This window comes from Cupressus sempervirens, chromosome 6, assembly GCF_028749045.1.
Source record: "Cupressus sempervirens isolate cs-2001-9-10 chromosome 6, ASM2874904v1, whole genome shotgun sequence".
In the NCBI taxonomy this organism is placed as follows: Eukaryota; Viridiplantae; Streptophyta; class Pinopsida; order Cupressales; family Cupressaceae; genus Cupressus; species Cupressus sempervirens.
The window spans coordinates 140,163,504-140,182,671 of NC_143123.1; the positions used below are offsets into that span (position 1 = coordinate 140,163,504).

The 19,168-nt window shown below is 37.4% G+C and overlaps 1 pseudogene; it reads right to left on the reverse strand.

Annotated features, from left to right (window-relative positions):
• Positions 1–274: 274 nt before the first annotated feature.
• Positions 275–19,168, reverse strand: part of LOC149551621 (GDSL esterase/lipase At5g03610-like) — a 41,740-nt pseudogene continuing 22,846 nt past the window's right edge.

The window sequence follows — 19,168 nt, forward strand, 5'->3', positions numbered from 1 at the left end:
AACCTACCTTCGAGTGTGAGGTACTTCATTAACACCAGACAGACATCCTCCCAAGGAGCTAGTAGCTTATCCCTTCAGAAGCCTCCTCTAAAGAAAATAGGTTCTTCATTTTCTACAAAAAACTATTCATGCTGGCCTCGTCTACCATCTTTGTAAGCTTCTTCCATTTCTTCCCCTTCATAGATAGCCTAGTAGTCATAGCAATAACCTCTTCATTAACTTGGAACGTAATACCATTAATGGTGACCCTATGATCATTCTACCTGTTCACAAACTAAAGAGAACAATTTTCGTCATACCCTGCCATTGCCTGCATATAAGGAAAAAAAACCCCTTCTTTTAACAGGAACCAGGTTGTCTTCCTATCTTTGAAATTTTCTATTTTTGTTGGCTCTAGTTGATTCAAATCTCCACCCATTTCTTCCCCGCTAAGTCTTCATCCACCAACTTAATTAATTTACATTTGAACCTTCATGTCGTTAATCTTTTTGTCAACAATGATATTATTAAACATCAATATCACAACAATGATGTAAATAGCCTCTATAGGGTCTTTAAACTTCTCACAAGAAATTTTTTTGGGTGCTTCAAAATCCCATTCATTTTCATTATGGGACTCGTGTGTACTTGGTATCATTACTCTACCATCCCTTAAATCTCTAATAGCATCTAAAACTATATCTTTCGTACTTTCAAAAAGGAAATGATTTAAAGTTTGCACTATGTTTATGATTAGATAAATAGGTTTTACAGGGACCCTGAAACCGAAGAGTTAAAAACAATAACAAGGCTAATAATAAGTGTGAAAAGCCTAGCCAAAAGAGTTCAAGTTCAAAGGCTGATAATAAGCCCATGGCCCAGCCTAAATACAAAGATCAAAGAAAAGACCAAGGATAGAAACAACATAGAAACAACAAAGGCAAAAGCCCTGACAAAAAGTCAAAAAATAGATTGAGACAAAAGAACAGGCAGTGGATTAGTCCTCGTTCTTTCTCTCCAGGTCTTGCATGGCCTGAGCAGCCTCATAGGCCATCTGGTTCTCCTCAACCTCTTGCTGGTGTGCCCTTTGATCCTCCTAGTCCTAACCATTGTTGATGTTGTCCTTTGTAGTGTCGACCTCCACTCTGGCTTTTTCCCTGTCTTTTCCTTCCTCTTCTTCACTCATAGCTTTGTCTTTGATCTAGCTAGTTAAAGACATAATGTTGTTGTTAATGGAGCTTAGCAGCAAAATCATCTGGTTTGAGAGATTATGATTGTAGATTTTGAGGTTGTTAATCCTTCTCTCCGATAGGCTGAGCCTCTCACCGTTGTCATCTCTATTATTAGATTCCACTCCATTCTTGTTATCCTCCATATGACCCACCTACTCTTTAACCTCCTCCAGCTCATGGAAAAGCCACTTGATTGATCTAAAGTTATCAATCATACTGTTGTGGGCATTTTTCAAGAGGTTCAGCCCAGATTCCCTTGCATTATTCGAAATAGCCACAATCATTGGGTCAATAAGTTCTTCAAGCCACTCCTCTTCTTGGTTTTCCACAAGGACCTACGGGTTCATGGCCTCTCTAAAAATGCCCATTTTCAAGGTCCTAACATTAAAGTTTTTCCAAGCTTTCCTTCTGTCTTTAACCTACACCTCCCCCCCCCTCATTCTCAGAACCCATTTTTTGCTCCTCTAGTTGGGTTTGAGTATAGCTAGGAGAAAGAGGCAATGAAAACAAATCCCATTCTTGCTACAATATCTCATCCTCCAGACCCTCCCTCTTGCATTTCTTCCCTCCCTGATCTTCCTTATTTTCCTCCTGCATCTCCTTTTCCTCCTCTTTCATCTCCAAATCCTCCTCATCATTGCTATCAACCTTCACATCCTTCATAGGTTGCTTCTGCCCATGAGCCCTAGGGCTTTTCCTACTTGGGGTAATGGAAGAAGGCAAATTCTTGACCTGAAGGGTGACAATTTTATCAGTGGAAGAAATCCTGCCATCCTTAGAGCTAAAGCTCTGAATATCATCCGAGTCTGAAGAGAAGTTGGAGCTTCCAGAGGGCACATTCTCTATCTGAGGGGGGGCATTTCTTATAGTCTGAGCCTTAAAGTGCTCATAAATGAGCAACATGAGCCCCTCATGCAGAGTGGGGTTATCAGTGGGCTTCTTTTTTAAGCTAACCACCACCTTGCTCATGGAAGTTAACAAGTAAAAAGGAAAAGAAATTTTGTAGTTGTGCTGAAAATGATTCAAAAGAACAAAATGGTGGGTATGAGCCCAATCAAACCTATGGTCTAGAGTAATGTACTTGATTAAAGCTCTCATAACATACCTCCATAGTTTCTTCATGGTATTAGGAACATAGTACATGTCAATCTTCTTCAAGGCTTTCAGTTCCTCTATATCCTTCACAAAATTCGGCACAGCATTAGCCAAGATCTTCTTGTCCCTGAAAAATCTAAAACCCTCAATCGGGATTTCAGAGACGATCGATATCACCTCCTTACTGATCATGAAAGAAACCCTATTCACCTTAACTCTGTCGTCCTTCCATAAACCCACCATACTATTAGTCACCTCCTAATCAAAACCATGCAGTTTCACAATGTATCTAGTAATCCTGCCCTGATCCAACTGCTTCCAAAAATTTTCCCTACTCCTCCATTTCTCCAATTCACCTACCGGCTCCTTTCTGCACCTTTTGCCAACCATATATACACTCTGTGTACCCTCAATTATCATATGCACTCGCATTGGGACTGAAAGGAACCACTTTGGTTGAGCAAAAAACAAAAAGAAATAACCTTTCTGTTGCACCTATTACAAATTGCAAAAAAAGATCTAGAAAGCGTGTCAAAAAATTTGTAATAAATTTCAGCTATTACAATTTCCCATGCTACCTTTTTGGGAAGTACCCTTTCCCTTTGATCCATTCATACTCATAATTGCACATTGATCTTCTCCATACTTCCTTGGATGTTGTCCAGTTCGATCATGCTTTTGACATCCACCAGCAAAGTATTTTCAAGATGTCATCATAATTTGGTTTGCGCTGACCCCTATATTTGCAGACCTATCAGCAACTAGGTTAGCTTCCCAAACAATATGCGTAACGTGGACTCTACCAAATTTGATAAGAGTCTCATGAGTCTCATCATTAAGATTTGCAATTGACCATAATGGCTGGGAGTTGCCATTAATACAATTTATAATGTTGTTCGAATCCCCTTCAAGACAAAGGTTAGTAACTCCAATTTCAAATGCCAGTTTGACAGTGTTACACGCAGCATTTGCTTTCACAAAATGGTTGGTTTGAAATCCTAGCGGTAGGGAAAAAGCCGCAATACCATCACCATTTTCATTCCTTATTATGCCTCCACTTCCCGAGGTGCCAGGATTTCCCTTGGACACTCCGTCAAAGTTGGCTTTATGCCACCCTTCTGGGGGGAGAAGCCATTTGGCTTCTTGTCTTTTCGTCTTTTAGTCTTTTGCCTTGTCCTTTTTTTTGCCACCTAATTCTATATCTCCCCCTTTCTTAACTGAATAGTTTTTCTTAATATATGAAAATATTTTCTTTCCTATCACAATAGTCGGCTCCTCTTTATCTCTAAAGATTATGTTATTTCTCTCCTTCCAGATGCTCCAACAGAAATGAGGCAGGATCCAAGAACTTAATTCCTGCAAATCAGACCTATTGAACATGCATTTCCATTGACAGAAGAAGTCTAGAAGGTTAAAAGGCACACACCAGCTAAAGCCCAAATCCTAACTTAGGAAAACCCAAACCTCCTTGGAGAAAGAGCAATGAATGAACAAATGATTACTAGTCTCCATCTGATCTTTACATAACTCACATCTACTAGGCATAATATGACCTCTTTTAATGAGGTTATCTTGGGTGAGGATTTTTTCCTGAAGAGCCAGCCAATAGAACATATTAATTTTTGGAATGAGGCCATAAAGCCAAGCCCTCAACCAAGGAGGAATCTCATTTAATCTCCAAAGGGCCAAATACCTAGAGGCAGCAGTATATGGGCCATTGGCGTTATCTCCCCAAACCAAATCATCCCTGTTGTTATTTAGGGCCATAGAGTTAAGCATTATCATGATAGGATTAAGATCTTCAGAGATGACGAAAAGGTCTATCCATCCCTGGTCATTCCTATAATTACTAACTTTCTACCCAAAATGGTTGATGCAATCATTCACCCAAACTTCATAGCTAGGGTTGTTCATAAGACGGCCCTAAATAAGCCATCTATTGGACCAGAACTAGATATCCTCCCCATTTCCTAGTTTCCAAGAGACTCTAGAATTTTCCAGGTCCCTAGCTTTTAAAAAACCATTCCAAACAGCAAAACCTCTTGGGATATCTTCGCTGAAAAGGATAAACTATTTAGAGGGCCTCTTTATATACTTGTTTTCCATAATGTCTCTTCATTCCCCTATGCTACTGAAGATATGCCATATTTGCTTAGCCAAAAGAACCTTGTTGAGTGAGTAAGCTTCCTGATGCCTAGACCTCCATATTTCTTGGGGAGGCAGACTTTTTCCCAAGCAACGAGAGGATACCTTTTATTCTTTTCAGCCCTCATCCATAAGAAGTCTCTCTAAATTTTTTCCATCCTCTCAGCAAATTTCCCAAGGATCATGAAAAGGCTCAAAGCATAAATAGGCAAGTTCTAAAGGGTAGATTTAACCAGTTAGCATTTTCTAGCTTGGCTAAGAGAGGCCCCTTTCCAACCCACTAGCTTCTTACTAAATCTGTCCATAATGTCATTCCAGAAAGAATCAGGAGGATTTGTGCCCAAAGGAAGCCCGAGATAGGTAAAGGGAAGCTCCCCCACACTACAACCCAGAATTTTGGAGATTTTCTTCTGTCTATCCTCAAGAGTATTGATAAAGAAAACAAAACTCTTTTCCTAGTTGATGGACTGTCCCGACCCTCTGGAGTAGATATCCAAGATGTCTTTCATTGCCTTTGCCTCCTTAATAGAAGCCTCCCCTCCCATTATAGTATCATCAACAAATTGTTGATGTGAGAAAGGAGCACTTTTAGAGGAAGGTTTAAAACCTTTAATTCTCCATTCCTTCTTATTCTTCTCTATAAGTCTTCCAAAGCATTCCGCCAAGATTATGAATAGAATAGGTGAGAGAGGATCCCCCCTGACGAAGACCACGAGAAGGTTTGAAAAATTTGGAGGGGCATCCATTGACTAAGACAGCAAGAGAGGAAGTAGTTACCAGCTGAGAAATTAGCTTACAAGTTTTATCATCAAACCCAAAAGACTTAAGCACCATATCTAGGAAAGACCAATCAACCTTGTCATAGGCTTTTAAGAGGTCCAATTTAAGTAGCATCCCTTCCCTTTTTCCAGCTTCCATAGAGTGAATCGAATCACTTCATGCACCATCATTATGGAGTCTAAAATTTGTCTACCCAGGACAAAACCAATTTGGTGTTGAGAAATAATCAAAGGGAGGAGTTTGAGAAACCTGTAGGTAAGAACCTTTGAAATGATCTTGTAAAAAGAATTGCAAAGACTAATAGGTCTAAACTTGTCCAAGGAATTGGCTCCACGAACTTTAGGAATGAGAACTAAAAAAGTAGAGTTAATCTCCTTGAGAATACTTCTAGCCCCAAAGAATTCCTAAATAGCCTTCACCACATCCTTCATCAAAACAGACCAGAACAATTGGAAAAAGAAAGAAGGGAAACCATCAGGGCCAAGAGATTTATCTACTGACAGAGAGAAGAGAGCTTCTTCAACTTTCGAAGCAAAGGGAATGGCTCAAAGTAGTTTATTATGGTGAGGGAGGATGATTTGAGTGATGCAGGAAATAATGTCATCCTGATCCACTTTGGAAAGCATAGGATCCCATGACAACAGGGAGAAGAAGAAAGGAACAACCTCAATTGAGATATCCTCATCCTTGGTTAGCATTTCCTAACCTTTCTTTAAACCTGTGATTCTATTATTAGCATGATGTTTAAGAGTAGTAAGATGAAAAAACTTCATATTTTGGTCTCCCTCTTTGAGCCAGTTAACCCTTGATCTTTGTCTCCAGAACTTCTCCTCTTTACTGATAATATTGTGTAAAACTGAAAGGATATATAGCTCAGCCTCCCTATTTAGCTCGTCATACCCATCCTCTTAAATTGAGGCTTGGATAGAATAAATATTATTAGATAGGACTTCCTTCTGAAAAAAAATGTGGCCAAAATCTGATTTGTTCCAAGCTTTAACCATCCTTTTAACATTGCTAAGTTTTTTGGCTACCCTGTACATAGTTGTGCCTTCCACATTAATACTCTACCAGAGTTTAATCTTGTCTAAAAGATCAAGGTGGGAGGTCCACATTTTTTCAAAATGAAAAAGGGGAGGCCTTTTGGGGCCTAAAGGAACAACTGAAAGGGAAATAGGAGAATGGTCAAAACCCACTTTGGGCAAAAGAGCTAATTTGCAAGAGGAAGACTGCAACCAGTCGGGAGCAATAAGAGCTCTATCCAATCTGACCTGAATACATTCCTGACCAATGCATTTATTTGACCAAGTAAAGGAACCCCCCATGAGGTCCATATCTAGAAAAGCTAGACCATTAATGAAGTTTGAAAGGTCATTTTTACTTTCCCAGTCCGGAGGTAGACCTCCCATCTTCTCCTCATCCAACAAAGGAGTTTTAAAGTCACCCATAATAATTCCTTTCTTTAAATTGCTACTCTACACTAGACTCCAAGCTCTAGTCCAATAATTCTTTCTTTCTCTCTTATTGTTGGGAGCGTATAAATTCACTAAGAACCAACTATCATTGGAAGAGATATGAAGAACTTTACATACAAGAATATCACCTTCATTGTAAGTAGATTCCATTCTAAAAATTTTAGTGTTAAAAAGGGTCAGCAGTCCCCCAGAGGCACCATCAGAGTTCAAAGCCTCCCCACTCATCAAATTGCTAAACTTAATCTTCCCCAAAAATTCTTTTTTCATCTTAGTTTCCTGGATCATCAAAATGTCTGGTCTCTAATCTTTGATCAGGTTGCTGATAATTTCTTGCTTATGGGCTCCATTAAGGCCCCTAATATTCCATGATATGATCTTCATGATTAATTCTTGGAACACTCTTGAAGAGTTCTCTGGCACCCATTCGCCAAGCTTCTTCTGGTCTCCTCCTCTCTGGCTTCCTTCTCTATTTTCTACCTCTTTTGGTCGTTGAACCCACATCCAGTTTGCAGCTACTTCTAGTCTCCACCAAAGAGGCCAAAGAAGGTTCTCTCATATTTTTCTTCTTGGGCTTAGGGGATTGAAGAAGTTCACTCTCCATGCCAAAATTCAACAACCTAGAAGCCTCAAGAGCAATCTTTGGGTTGGTTGGGAGATCCTCCCACTGGTACAATTCCTTCACCAAAACATCCAACTTACCTGAGCTAGTCCCTCCAGCAATAGAGGAAACAAGATTTTCCTTTGCATCTTGATAGATGATAATATCCCTATTTAATCTATCCTTCTCCACCTCAATGGAAGCCAGGTCAAGCCTACCCACAGAAAGTGGTGAGCTTAACATCACAGCCTCTAAAATAGCCTACTGTGGGACATCCTTGCATTCCTCATCTCCTAAAATCACTTGAGGATCCAATCTTCCCTCAACCAGAGCACGCTCAGTCAATTGGGGTTGGACATTAATCATTTACCATTCCCTAATGACTAGAGAGGAGATCGAGGCTATCTCTAACAGCTCAACCTAAGGAGTAGACTTTCCATCTGTGCCTAGAGACAAAGTGGAATCAGAGGGTTGCAAATGATTTACCTTCTTTGAATCTTTAGCTACCTTCTAATTTGCCAAAAGAGGACCCTCCTAGCCTTGGTTGGTGGTCTTAATTTTCCATACTTTCTTGACCCTAAAGCGAGAAGCAGTAGAGGGATTCTTCTTCTTCTGAACTGGCTTCACTTTTGGGCATTGAAAAGCCTTATGGCTAGTCTTAAAACAATGAAAACATCCAAAAGGGACACTCTCATAATCCAACTATTGAATATGCATGCCAAGTTTTGATTGAAAGCACACCACTTCAGGCATATCATCCCCTTCCCTTACCCCTATACAGATCCTTGCATAGGTCAGCCTACTCTTAGAAGCAGTAGTTGGGTCTATGGAGAGAAGCTCTCCAAAAGAACTGGCCACACCCATAAAAACATCCTCACTCTAGAATTCCAAGGGCAGCTCAAGGAGTCTTACTCATACTGGAGCTTGCTGATAGAAAGATTCATTTAAGTCCAATTTAGAAGACCATTTTTGCAGCATTAGGGTAGCCCTTCCAATGATCTAGGGTCCTTCACATAGGATGTCAACCATATCCTCTTTACAAGTGAATTCAAAAGAAAGAAATCTCTTTGCCATACCACTAACACTGACCTGCCCTTTTAGACTCCATTTCTTTCATGTGAATGATTAGAAAACATCGATGTTTGATCTTTGACCCATAAACTTCCCCACAAGTATGGAGACCATTATAGCAATACTGTGGTCAACAATTTTGTCTGGAATGGCAATGGTGCACAATCCCTTTTCCAGACCTGACACAACCTTAGCCGGAGGGAAAGAGGACTTACCCAAAGGCTTAACACCAAAGAGTGAGACCCATTTCACTAGGAGATTCCCTGGTCTGTCCACCTTGGATTGAAATTTTGGCATATGTTGGGTTCTACCATCTACATGTGGGTCCCCATCCCCAGACTCCACCTCTCCATTGTCAGCCTAGATCCCATCCTACATACCTAGTTTTCGAGATCCACCCCCCTAAGATTTCTTGCCTAGCGCCAGGTTTGAAATTTTGCATTATGTTACCATAATGTCAAAGTAACTCATATCTCAAATTGCAACTATTTATTATCCATTTTGTACGATGGTGTCTCATAATCTTTCCCTTATTCTTTTTATTAAATTTAGTAAATATCACCTTCCTAGATATAATGCTGCCTAAATTGGCACTAATCTTTATTTGTCTAGCCATGCTTAATTTTTGTCCCCCCCCCCTTTCCTTGCAAATCAGGGTCTTAATTTCCTTCTTTAGCTCCATGCTTCTCCAACATGTCATTTCTTTTAATTCAAACCCCATGGCAGTCGTAACATCCACCACCATATTACCTTCCTTGTATATGTGCTACAACTAGACTTTTTCCATCCCATTTATGATATGTCTATTGTCTGTGATGACAGTTTGGATATTCCAGCTGAGCTAAGAAGCTCCCTTCACCATATCAATTATTAATTTGGAGTCACCTTCTATAGTTATTTCCTTTATTTGCATTTCACTAATCAATTGTAGACCCCACATTAGAACCATCACTTCAGTCAAATTGTTACTTCCCCCTCCAACATTCCTAGACTAGCAGTGCATCACCATTTCCATTCCTTAGCACTCTACCCACCACCCCTATTTCCTTTCTTGTAGCACCATCGAAGTTTAGCTTAAGTTGTGTTATTTTTGGTGATTTCCATCTTGTCTACTACCTTTTGATAATGTTAGAGTTATCAAATTGCTTATAATTCCATTGAATACCCCACTTTTCCACTATTTGGCATTCCTTCCTACCTAGTTCTTCCTTCAGTGTCTTACATTTGGCAATCCTTATATTTTCTTTCAATTGTTTCTCCATAATTCCCAAAGCTACCTCCTCAGGTCTTTCCTCTTCACAAAAGACTCTATTATTTATTTCTTTCCATATGTGCTAGCAAATATATGGTGGGACAATCTTCCATAAGAATGCTAGCTTGGGATGAAAAAAGGGACAATCCCAGTTTTCCACAAATTGACTTAAGTTCTCCTTCATCACCCAACTTAGTCCAAATTTCTCCCACACTAGTGACCAGATCTTTAGGGAATATGGGCATTCAAGGAAGAGGTGAGAGATACTCTCCTCTTTTTCTTTGCATAGATTACATCTATTTGTAATAAATAAAAACCCCTCTTTTTCAAATTATCCAGTGATAATATTTTACCATGTTGAATAGTTCACCAGAAGAAATTTATTTTGGGTAGAAGATTACTAATCCAAACTTTATGCCATATTGTGGGGAAAAAGTCCTTTCTAAAGAGTTGTTTGTAAGCCAATTTGATAGTAAAATTACTAGTAGGAGTTAAATCCCATACCACTATTGGAAATATAGATGGAGTAACTAAGAGGGGAGGGGGGTGAATCAATTACTACAAAAACAAATCCACAGATCCCTTAGATATCTTAAATAACTAGTTGTTGTTGACACTCAGTAGCCACACAGAAAAATGTTGTAACTCAGTAAATGAATTGTGTATTAACTTATTACTAATCTTTAAGCATTCACAATTATGCAAAAAGAAATAACATGAACATAAGAGGCACCAGATTTAACATGGAAACCCAATATGGGAAAAACCAGCAAGTAACTAGCTACCAATTTTCACTCTTCTGAAGTGAGCCCTGTTAGGAGCCAACCCTATTAAAGGTTACAAAACACACTATTAGGTGTGACCTTGTTAGAGGATTTAATCACCCTGCTAGGAGTGGCCTTGCTAGAGGACTTTAGAACAATTCAATAGAACTGTCCACCTTGTTAGAGGATTTACAAAAATGGCTGCTAAACCAACTCTATTAAGAGATTTAAAATTCACTTCTACAATTTTGAGAAAGTAACAATGAGTGATCTAAATGAGATGCAACTGATCTTTGCTGATACATATCTCTATTCTACTTCACTAGATCCTTATTGATCGAATACACCTTTGTTGCTCCTCAAGGATATCTAATCTTTCTTCAAAATTTTCTCACACTTCCTCTTCACACAATCAACTCACTTGCATACTCGCTCAATCATACATCTATTCATAATTTAGAATTCACAACTTGACCTTTTATGTATACATTACAAATTGTCAAGTCGGCTCATTTACAAGTTACATTTGCCAATAAACAATACATCAGTTGGCTACAAACATTACATGCAACAATTAAACTTTATTTCCAAAAATAATGAAATCCTTCATTGGCCAACCTTGCTCGGTAAACACTGCTCCAGAAATGATTTCCAGTGTTAACCAAGTGAATCTTGGTAAACACTATGAACTCTACAAAATCCTCTGGAGACTGAGTTAACTCAATAAACACTAACTTTCCTTTTTCGACCTTGTGAGCTCGATAGAGACTGACTTCTACCACAAAATCCTTCAGTGCTCAAGTGAGCTTAGTAGAAAATTTCTTCATAGTGTAACTTCCAAAAATGCCTGGTAGGCTCTGTAATTCACTTTGTTGACCTATTGAGCTCAATAGACTCTGTCTTTTTCTTTGTTGACCAATTGAGCTCGGTAGACTCTGTCTGATAACTAATATGACATTTTTGTAACATCAAAGACAACACACAATTGATCAATTGTATCCAAAAACTACCTTATGCTCTTGATCTAGAATTGGTAGTCTTTGTGCTTCAATCAGCTCTTCCAGTTCATTAAGAAGTTGGATATCCTCCTAGGAACATGTATCTTTTTGCAATTTCTTCCACTTCCTTCCAAGGTCAATATGATCCTGCATTCTCAGCCCCATCTCTATCTTCAATTTCTCCATTAGTCTTCTAATTTTTTTGTAAATCAGTGGTTCCCTCCCATCCAATTATCCTCCCAGAACCTGATGTTCCATCCATTGCCCCTAATCCACCTTACCCCTTCCCTTAGCATACCTCTTCTTTTGACAATATTCATCGATATTTTGGATCCCCCCAAGAGGTAATTTTTAAAAATATTATGAATTTAGTTAGAAAGGTATTTGGTTTTAGGGAGTTAGAAAGGTATTTGGTTTTCATGATATTGCTCCAATCTGTATTAGTTTCTCCCAATCTCCAACCAATTTCAGCAAGAAGGGCTTTATTCAAATCTCTAAGCCTTCTCACTCCTAGTCCCCCCTTTCCTTTGGTTTGCAAACATCCTCCAAGTTGAAAAGATTTAATTTATTCCTTTCCTTTGTACCTAACCAAAGGAAATTCCTCTATATTCTCTCAATTCTGTTTGCCATATTTTGATTTATTTTAAAAAGGGACAAATTTTTTATTGGAATACCCTGTAGAGCTGTAGAAAGTAGTTGTAGTTTACTAGCATTACTAAGGATTTTCCCTTTCCATCCTACTAGATTCTTTTGGATTCATTCAACAATAATATTCCAAAAATTATTAGTCACCTCCCTAGTGGTTAATAGTAGGCCAAAGTAAGTATCCAGAAGGTTGGCCAACTAGTAGCCTAGGATGTTCCTAATCTTCCTTTGCATAAGAGCATCGGTGTTAAAAAAATAAAGTTTACTTTTAAAGTAGTTTCTTTCTTGACCTGAGCTATTTTCATAGTTTTTAAGTATACTCTTCCATGCCTCAACTTCCATAATAGAGGACTCTCCAAAGAGAAAGGTATCATCAACAAATTGTTGTAACACTTTAGATTCAGCAGTGGTAGCAAGTTTAATTTCTTTAACACATCTCGTACTTACCAGTTTAGTAAATGATCTCCCCAGAACCTATGCCACCATAATAAAGAGGTAGGAGGAAAGCAAGTCTCCTTGCCTTAACCTCTTTCTACTTCAAAATTGCCCCAAGGAGAGCCATTCAATAGGACCACATATTATACAGTGCCCACCATCATCCTAGTAAGGTTTATTACTTTATCATTAAACCCTACTCTTTCAAGCACATCATAAAGGAAGTCCCACTTTATCATATGCCTTAGATATATCCAGCCTAAAGGTCATACTGGGTCTTTTACTTTTCTCCATGGAATGTATGATCTCATGAGTAGTTATCACATCATCTAGAATTTGTCTTCCTAGTACAAACCCCTTTTGTGGTGCTCCTATGATGCTCTCAAGGAAGGGCTTGATCATATTGACCAACACTTTGGCAAGAATTTTATAGACTGTGTTACATAGGCTTATAGGTCTAAATTCTAGGAGACTCATGGGTGTTGGAATCTTAGGGAAAAAAGAAATAAAAGTCCTATTTATCCTTTTTAGCATTTCACTGCTCTAAAGAAATCCATGGTAGCCCAAATTAGCTCTTTTTTAATGACCTCCAAGAAATGTTGGAAAAACATTGGGGGGAAACCATTAAGTCTTGAAGCCTTGTAAGATTTCATGGAAAACACAACCATTTTCACTTCCTCCTTTTTGATCTTTCCTAGAATGCTATTATTTTTAACTTCTCCAAGCACTTGTGGAATTGTATTTATCAAACTTCTTCTAATAATATGATTTCCTAATCTAAAATCTTTTTTTATAAGCCTTGATAAAGTATTCTACCGCATGTCTTCTCATTTCCTCTTGATCCTTATATTCTACCTCCCCCTTCAACTTCTAACTTGTTGATCGTGTTTCTTCTTTGATGATTTGAAGCTAACCTGTGGAAAAAGGTGGTATTTCTATCTCCCTTAGTTAATCATTGAACCCTTGATCTTTGCTTCTAAAATATTTCCTCCCTCAGAATGATATCCTTCCATTTTTTTCTATACTCTTCTTCTTATTAAGTAGCTTCATCCAAATTATTTTCCTTAGTAATCTCCCCTTGCAGCTTCTTAAGTTTTTCCTCCACATCTCTTTTGACTTTGAACAAATCTCCGAAAGAGCTCTTAGCCCAACCCTTAACATTTCTCCTTATATTATCTAACTTTTCACTTAATCTGTACATAGCAGTACCATCAATCCTTATATTCCACCACTCTTGGACTCGATCTTTGAATTTTGAGTGGGATTGCCACATAATCTCATACCTAAAAGGTTTTGGGCCACCTTTAATACCATCCTACCAGTGAAAGATTAAAGGGGAATGGTCTGAACCAATTCTTGTGAGGTTCTCCAAAAGGGAATTACTCAACTGATTCTAATTCCCCATCACTATTAGTCTATCCAGTATTACTTGAATGAGATCACCTCCTTTTCTATTATTAGTCCATGTGAATGGGTTCCCTCTCATATCAACATCAATGAAATCCATTTTCCCCATGTAATCATGAAGGTCTTGCAAGCTTTCAAGGTAGTCCTTATTTCCACCCAACTTTTTTGAATGGTAGAGGGGGGTATTAAAATCTCTCATGCACATTAACTATTTATCCTTCATAGTTTCTAAAATCCTTCCAACTTTCCATAAGTATATTTTCTTTATTAGAATCATAGATATTGATAAGCCCCCATCTTTGATTACTAGTTTGGAACTCCATTATTACAAAAAAATTATCTCTCCATACCTCAACCCTCGTCATAGAACATGGGTTCCACATAGTGGCAATACCCCCTGGGGCTCCATCAACATCCATATGCATGAAGTCACCTCTAAGCCAAACATGACTTACTAATCTATCAAAATTAGCACTAGACATTTTTGTTTCTTGAATTAACACACAGTCCACATTTTCCTGAAATATGCACTATTTTAAAGCATACTATTTCTGGGGGTTATTTAACCCCCTTAAATTCCAAGAGAGGAATTTCATTTCTTACCTCTTGTTATAGTCTCCAGTGTAAGTGTTTACCCAGTAGTGCATTTTACCCTAATTTTTGACCAAAAATTTCAACTAAGTATTTTAAATGGGTTGGTTGGTCGATTTATAAAGCAAATTTTTGTTTTTTTTGTTATTTATAACATGCCCGTGTTGGTCGCAATTGTGACCAATTATTTTCATCACAATTGCGATGCACACCGCAACATAAAACAAAAAAAAAAGGGCAAAAATATATCACATTTCATTTGGTATCGAGGGTTCTAGGGTGTTTGTGAGAAGTGCGAGTTAATGGTTTCTCTAGAGATTTCATATGGTTCATCCAAGGGCACTTCAACTCCTTCACTTCTAGCATTTCGCTCGCATGAGGGCATAGATTTTCAAGGGGGGTTCCAGAAGAGAGGACTTGGCATTGTGCGTGATCATTCTAACAAGCAAAAGTATGTCCTATTTAAAGATTTTCTTTTGGACTGAACATTGGGATATGTCAGTAATCTTATTCAAGTCCTATTTAAATATTATGAGGATACATTCAAGGAAACTTGCATTTTAGAAATTGTTGGGTGTTTGGTTGCTTGCATCAGCTTTGAAAACTCCCAGCCCTCTGCCCACGAGGATAAAATGAGGGTTTTCTATTGCTTGTACCATTTGAGTAGAATATTATTTATCTCCTCAAGAGGAAATTGTGGCTAGTGAGAAGTGAAATGCTCCTAATATACACTTGAGTTATCCCATCAAAATAAACTTTACACACTTCAATTTTTCACTGATCATCAGCTACACTTTTGGACATTGTAGAGGCACTGTTGTTTATTAGAAGATTCAGATGGCCACAATTTAAATGTTTGGATTGTGAATATGGACACTTGGCTAAGGATTCGTTCACTGAAATGCTTAAAATTGCCTATCTATCTTGAGTTCGACCAAGATGCAAACCCTTTCCCAGCCTAGAATCAGGTAGAAACTTCCTTCAAAGCATTGCAGGATGTAGCTGCTACTACCTATTCCCGTAGAGAATTCATGCTACAAATCGAATTCCATTAATTCCTACTGCAATTTCTTCTTCATTTGCCAAATTTGTGTTCTATGCCTGGCTGCATGCTTATAGGGATGATATATTAAAATTAATTTAAGATATTAAAGATAGTATTTAAATAAAATTTAAATACAAAAGGAAATATATTGTTTATCAAATAAATAGAAGAATATAACAATATTCTTGTGGATCATATCAAGCTTTTTCTATAGCTTGAGGATTGCTTGCATTGAAAAGCGATCTTCAACAACCATCAACAAAAAAGTAGACCAAAAACTCTGACAGTCGTCACTCTATGAAAAAAAAAAATTTAATCTCCAAAAACCCTTACACTTCACAAAATTGCAAAAAAGAAAATCCATCCCAAATCAAGAATTTTAATAGTTTTGAAGTTTTGGCATCACTACATGATGAAAAATGTAAATTCTTATGATAGAAGTATAACAAAGATTTGAAGAAGCTCTTCCTTAGATAAACCAAAAATAGTCGAAGGATCAACCTATTCATCATTCATAGAATTTTTGATGGGTAAGATTTGGAGGAAGAGGCAAAGAGAGATTAAAAAATGATACAACTGACCCAATACTACAGTTAGTAAAATCACCTAATCCCAAAGGTAGATCTTCAAAACCAAACAACACCATGAAGGATTCTCCATACAAGGAGCGAAATGGAGGAATTCCTATGTCAGAACAAAACCCTAATAATGAAGATGATACATTTACTCGAGTAATCATCAGCAATTGCTTTACCAAAGTTAACTCACACTGATGTCTCATTTTGGGATGGTATGCCTTTGGTGTGGTCCTTTAATAGCTTACTCCAAATTTGCATAGTGGCTCCACAAAGATCTTATTCAACATGTAAGTATCACTATCCTTTCCATATATTTATGTTATTTAGAATGTGAAGGAAACCAAGGAGGATATTCTAAATACCCCATGGTTCTTTCTTGATGGTTTCCATGTCAAATTCTTTAAGTGGTCCCCTAACTTTAGTTCTAATATAGTCGAATAGGATTTGATCCCCACTTGGATTTCCAATAAAAAAATACCTAGTAGAATTAATGCATAGTAGCATCCTTAAGAGAATAGGAGATTCAATATGCCAAACAAAAGGTTTTGAAGGCAAATTTATTATGACCAATGAAGTTAAAATCCCTATTAATATTAAGACAAATTCAAGGAATCCTAACCCCATAAAAATTATCACAAATCACTCTATATATAATTTAACTCTAGAAATTTTGTATGGTTACATTCATGACATTGCAATATTCAACCCAGATCCTAGATGGGAGTATGACTTTGCACCCTACTTCTCAATTTACATGTCATATAATCTAAATAAATTTGCACCCCAAATCACATAAATTTCTAATTTCAAAAACATGAATAACATAGAACATCTCCTAAAGATTACTTTAGAGATAAAAGGAAAAAATTTTGTAAAGAAATTAAAGAAAGAAAAATTGTAGAGTTGAGTCATGACATGGTGGCACTCTTTTTCAAAATAGATTCATGGGTTTGAGTGTGTATATATGTTTCTGCTATCGCCTAGGTCTCAATTTTGTATCTTTGAGTGTTTCTCTAAGTGTTGCACAATAAGATGAAAAATGGACATCAAGCATAATAAATAAACAATGCTTTTCTATGTGGAGGAATGAATGAAGTTGCGTGTGATTTGGGTAGGGCTAGCACGTTGTATCTGCATACTTATCCACATTTTGGAATTTATAAATATGCATATATGTGCCTTAGAAGTTGCATATTTTTTTCCACCTCCAATTGGTCTTTTACAGTACTATGGCCATCCACCTATCCCACTAGCGCATGCACATGGCAATAAAACAAGAAGACTTGGTAATTAGGGTTCATAGGTAGCAATCAATAGAAGAGTTTTGTGCAAAAATTGAAGTAAAATTAGGAAGTTGAAATGTAAAAGAATTTTAAATAATATTTCATAGACTTGTGGATGTCTAGAGAGGATTTCAGATTGCTGCAATGCTCCATTATTTACCAATGCTAGTTTCTTTAATTTTGTTACAATTGCTTTTTACATAGAAAAAAATGATTCTAAACTGGTCTTTTTTTTTATTAAAAAAGTTCACATCAGAAACATAAAATGGGTTTACATTAATTTGAACTGAAGTTTTTTTGAGATTGGAACAATTTGACATCAGAAGTATGAAATGTGTTTAAATTGATGTGAACTAAGCTTTTTTCTTCAGAATGGTACATGTCAACATCAAAAGTAAGCGTGGACAAGAAAAAATTATAGGCACCATAATCTATATGGGAGGCAATGATCATGAGTTTCTACAAAGGCCCTACAATTGCAGAGACACATTGTGCATTTGAATTGTTTGGCAATGTTGTTGCATGGTCGTGATGTCTATATCAAATGGAAATTGATTAATGTTCTTGAATCATGTCCCAGTTTTGAAGAAGTATCCAGCTGAAAAATCATTGACAGTAATGATGCTGCTCTTAGAGGCTATCTAGAGTACTTGTAACTGTCTTTATTTTTTAGACTAATGCCTCTGCATGGAAGCTAAAGTGGGATATGGAGCTTCCCAACTTTGTATATCCAGTTGGTATCTTCTGCAATGTTCCATGGAAGCATGTTCTTGGTAAGGATGTTTCCAAGACTTAGAGGTCCTTATGGGGCTGCTAAGCTTAATTTGGTTAGCAGTCGTTGCTCCACATTTTAAGGAATATTCCATGGAGTAGGTGTCCCCATGAAATTATTAATTCGGGTTATTTTTCTGCTTATAATTTTTAGAAATGTTTTCTTTTTATATAATTTAGTATATGAACATAAGTTTAGAGGGAAAAATTGGAGAGAAATATATCATAATAGCAGGAAGAAAAACTTGGCTTTTTATTCAGTTTGCAGCAGGTGCTTTTGTAGACACCTAAATCTGATTACACCGCTTTGGTAATCCTATTTAGCTATCTCTAAAGGCATCATTAATTAAATTTCTATTTAATTAATCCTTTTCCATCCCCTAGCTGATTAATTTAATTAATCATCTATAGTCCTAATTGATAAATCAAATAACCTATCATTTATCAATTAAATCCTATTCTCCTATCTAATTCCAAAATCCCAAATTTATTAAAATCACTTTAATAAATAAAACCCTCAAATCTAATAGCCCCTAACTTATCCCTAATCCTCCATTTAGCCTAATCCACCCCATCCACCCATACTAACCTAGCTTAGCCACTAACTCACCCACCCTCATGAATGCCATCCACTTGCACATCTCTAACATCCTTAATCTAATCCTAAACCAGGCCTAATCCCCCCCTAACCTTGTCACATTCCCAAAGTGAGCTTAAGACTTTCCTAAGCCAAATCAAAGTCTCCTCCCTCAAAATATCCCAACCATAAAACTTTATCCCAACCACAAAGCCTTCAATGCTCTTACATGCCCTTAAAAGCTCTTACAAGCCATTATGAGGGCCATTTAAGGCCTTAAGCCTCCTTTTTTGACTCATCCTTGCCCTTTCTTTGATCCACTCACCCTATGAGATGTGTCACTCCCTGATTGGTGCTAAACAAGCACAATCCATGTGCTCTCCTCTCATGCAATCTGAGCCCTCCAGGAGCTTTTCCCCATCCTTGCATCTTAGCCCTCAAACCCTC